At 40.3% G+C, this 4,483-nt stretch overlaps 1 non-coding gene across 1 annotated transcript; it reads right to left on the reverse strand.

The window, feature by feature from the left end:
* Window positions 1-315: 315 nt before the first annotated feature.
* LOC121214246 (small nucleolar RNA R71) lies at window positions 316-423 on the reverse strand. The gene has a single exon (XR_005909831.1). It is a non-coding gene; the product is annotated as a small nucleolar RNA R71 (small nucleolar RNA).
* Window positions 424-4,483: the final 4,060 nt, after the last annotated feature.

Consider the following 4,483-nt stretch of genomic DNA (forward strand, 5'->3'; position numbering starts at 1 on the left):
ATCGTCAGACTGGCCATTGCTGTAAACAATTTTTAGCTTAAGCCGAACACAATTCAGATGCTACAATAATATGTCCAGTTTGATGGGTTACAAGATGAAGATCCAAATGCTTACTTCACTAACTTTTTAGAGATTTGTGACACATTCAAGATTAATAGCGTTACTGATGATGTCATACACTTATGGTTGTTTCCATTCTCTTTGAGGAGCAATACAAAATAGTGGTTGAATTCACTTTAACGAGGCTCTATCATGACTTGGAATCAAATGACTGAGAAGTTTCTATTGAAGTACTTCCTACTAGCTAAAACAACTAATTGAGGAATGAAATATCTTCTTTTTTTCTCAAATTGAGTTGGAGGCATTATATGATGCATGGGAGAGGTATAAGGATCTTTTGAGAAAGTGTCTTCATCATGGGTTACCTTTGTGGTTACAAGTTCAAATATTTTACAATGGTTTAAATCTCTCGACTAGGCAACTAATTGATGCAGCAATTGGCGGAACATTGAATAATAAGACACTTGAGGCAACTCAAGAGTTTATTGAGGAGATGGCACTAAATAACTATCAGTGGCAAGTCATGAGAACAAAATCAATTAAAGCAGTCGGTATTTTTAACATAGATATAGTTGCTATGTTGGCTAGTCAGGTGGAAGCACTGAGTAAGAAGATTGATGGTTTGAGTTGCAATAACAGGATGAATCCGGTAATGTAATGTGACGCAACTGGAACGGGGATGATCAATCCAGAATGTTTACCCTTCAGATCTAGACTTCAAAATAACTCATATAGAAATTATTATAATCTAGGATGGAGGAATCACCTAAATTTCTCTTGGGATGGTCAAGGTAATCAAAGGTCACGACCCCCTTCGGATTTTCAGCAACCTTATCAGTAAGAAAAGAAACCGAACCTTGAGGAGATGTTAGCTAAATTTATTTCAGTGTCTGAAACTAGATTTTAGAACACTAAGACAAATTTGAAAAATTAGCAAGCATCGATTCAAGGTCTTGAAATCGGATTGGATAGCTTATTAAACTAGTTTCGGAGAGACAGTAAGGTAGCTTACCTAGTAACACTAAAACTAACTCGAAAGAGCAAGTCCACACGATCACTGTTTGAAGCGTGGAATGGTTAGTCGAGCTTAAAAAGAAATTGAATCTAGATGTTGTTGGGAAGAATGATGGGGTTGAAGAAAGAAAGAAAGAGCATAATTCGGTGGTTAGAGAATACAAACTTGTAACACCCCAACCCGGTCTGAATGTTACGGCCGAATCTGGCGATGTCACATGATAGTGAGTTTGAAAACCGATGCTTTTATTTTGAAAACTTGAGTTTTACCTACTTCTAGCAGATATAACCAAAAAATAGTATGAAATCCAAATTTTAGGTAAAAATCCATAGAGGCCATTATTACAGAAAAATACCCCAAAATAAAACTTAAAATCGTAAATAAGTATCAAATAACAAAAAGGAGTCGTGTGGCCACCGCTGAGTCCTCCACCACACTGATCCACCTATGTATGGGGATTAAATTTACAGATTAAACAGAAGGGGTGAGTTTACATAAACTCAGTGTGTAATCCCCATGCAAACAAACAGACAATAACAGATAATCTTGATTTGGGCCTAAACCCATTTCAATACTAGTATCAGTATCAGTTTAGGCCTTAGCCCATCACAGTACAGTAACAGTGACAGTTATGTAGTTATAAAATCTTACCCAACCAGCCTCTACACTCCATGTAGGGATATAATCAACCCACCCATCCCTACACTCCAAATAGTACTAAATGCGGCACTAGACAATAGTTGTAGCTGACCTGCCAGTAAGTTAGGCTTGAAGCCTTTCAGTACACTTCCTCCAATTAATATCAATTCCCAACCCAATGTAATGCATCATACAGACATGTCATGGTATCACATATAATCAATATAGTGTATATAGCATGCTCAACATACAGATGTACATAGTTATCTTATATAGGCATAGAATAGTTTTTCAATCATTTCAGTCAATTAGGGGTCTAGGTAAACTTGCTGACCCTACAGTAGGTCCACAGTCGACTCGGGCAACCGGGCAACCTTAGTAGTCAAACAATGAAAATGGGCCCACGGCTCATGCTGCATGCCCATGTGGGACTACACGCCCGTGTGGCCCACACAGCCCAAAATGGTTTTGGTTGTACGGATCTTACGGCCTGGCCCAATATTCCCATAGGCCCGTGTGGGGACAACGCGCCCGTGTGGCCCATATGGCCCAATTTGACCTGGCCCATGAATTGCACATGGCTAGCCTCGTCGATCACATGCCCATGTTCGATCACACGGCCTACCACACGGGCAGTTGTACGCCCGTGTGGCGTCGACAATCATATTTTTTGGCTTTTCACCGATTTTCGTTTCCAGAGTTGTGTTTACAAACCTAATTTGTTTGTGACGAAAATGCACTTCCGAGATCACCAGCACCTTCAAAATCGAGCAACCCCCAACTACGAATCCAAGCAAGATAGGTCACCACTCCCACAATTCGCTGTTGACGATTCTGAAAAACCCAATGTTAACAACAATTCACATCTTTATAATTAAAAGAATAGAAAAACTTCCCCTAATTCACAAAACATAACCACCTTACCTATTAAACGAGTAACAGTAAAACCACTCCGCTCCAACGCTAACCATATTGCTCTAGCCCTTAACCTTCAACAAAGAAATGGTCGACCGATTTAACAAGAATCCATAAATCAAAATACACCACAATTACGAAAGTTACCACCAACGTACGAAAGCAAAACAGAGATGACAAAATACGGCAACAAAGATTAAAGAAGGAATGGACTAATGGAGAAGCCAAAACAGAGAGAAGAGAAGAAAAAATTCAACAAGCAGTCGATAGCAAACAAAAAGAAGAAAATGAAAGTTGACAAGAGAGGATTCAAGGAGAATTTCGACAAGAGTGAAAGAAAAGAAAAACAAGACTAAAGAGGGAGATCAGAGAATTTCGGCAATGTGCAAGGTGACACAAAAAAATTAGAATTTGGAATTGGAGAGAGAAAAAAATTTTCCAAAAAGAGAGAAAAAAAAGAAAATCTAAACTAAATCAGATAACCACTCAATCCCTCAATCTGCTCCCACACTCTCCCACTACAACTCAAACACCCGAAAACCGTCCACCACTCTCTCTCCCTATACAAAATCCCTTAATTTTCTCTCCTCACTTCCCACTACACCTCTACCACATCGGCATTTCAGTTCCACTCAAACTCTCTACGGTACCACTAGAAAAAATATATCCCCCTTGCTAGCGCAAGGACTTGAACTCCAAACCTCCCAGACGCCAACTAACACCTTAACCACCAGACCAGCGAACCTATTTTGACAATAATTTACCAACAACTAATTAGGAACCTAGTGACTAGAGGTAGGGATTTATTCATAAAAACAAAAATTTTGCCCAAGCTAAGGCTTGAACTTGGGACCTCACAAACACTCCTAGAATAGATAACCACTAAAGTAGACAAATATTTATATCACAATCATACAAAAATAAATATATAAGAGATTTTTGGGGCGTTACAACTCTACCCCCTAAAAGAAAATTTCGGCCTCAAAATTTTACCTGATCAGAATAGACTCATCGCATCCTCACGCTCCTACGTGGCCTTCTCGATGCTATGATTACGCCAGAGAACTTTAACCGGTGGAATAGACTTCCTCCTTTGAACTTTTACATCCCGATCCAGTATCTAAACCGGCTCTTCCTCGAAAGTCAAATCTGGTCTAACCTCAATCTCCTCTACTGGAACAATATGTGTGGGACCAGAGTGATAGCACCTCAACATAGAGACGTGAAACACGTCGTGAATCCGATCCAATTCCGGAGGTAACTCCAACTGGTAAGCAATTGGTCCCACTCGCTTAAGCACACAGTAAAGTCCAATAAATCTAGGGCTCAACTTGCCCTTACGACCAAATCTGAGTACCTTCTTCCACGGTGAGACCTTGAGAAAAATGAAGTCCCCCATCGAATACTCAATCTCTCGACACTTCAGGTCAGCGTAGGACTTTTGCCTATCATATGCTGCTTTCAGTCGGTCTCGAATCAACCTAACTTTATCCTCTGTATCAGAAACTAGTTCAGGGCCCAGAACATGTCGCTCGCCCAACTCAGTCCAACATGAAGGTGTGCGGCACCTACGACCATATAATGCCTCGTAAGGTGCCATCTGAATGCTAGACTAATAGCTGTTGTTATAAGCAAATTCTACTAGAGGCAAGTAATCCTCCCAACTGCATCGGAAATCAATCACGCAACTCTTTAACATGTCCTCCAGTATCTGAATCACCCTCTTTGACTGACTATCCGTCTGAGGATGGAACGCAGTACTGAAGTTCAACCTTGTACCCAGAGCTTCATGGAGCCTCTTCCAAAACCGAGACGTGAAGCGAGGATCCCTATCAGATATTATTAAAACCGGTA

This window comes from Gossypium hirsutum, chromosome D01 (genome assembly GCF_007990345.1).
Source record: "Gossypium hirsutum isolate 1008001.06 chromosome D01, Gossypium_hirsutum_v2.1, whole genome shotgun sequence".
In the NCBI taxonomy this organism is placed as follows: Eukaryota; Viridiplantae; Streptophyta; class Magnoliopsida; order Malvales; family Malvaceae; genus Gossypium; species Gossypium hirsutum.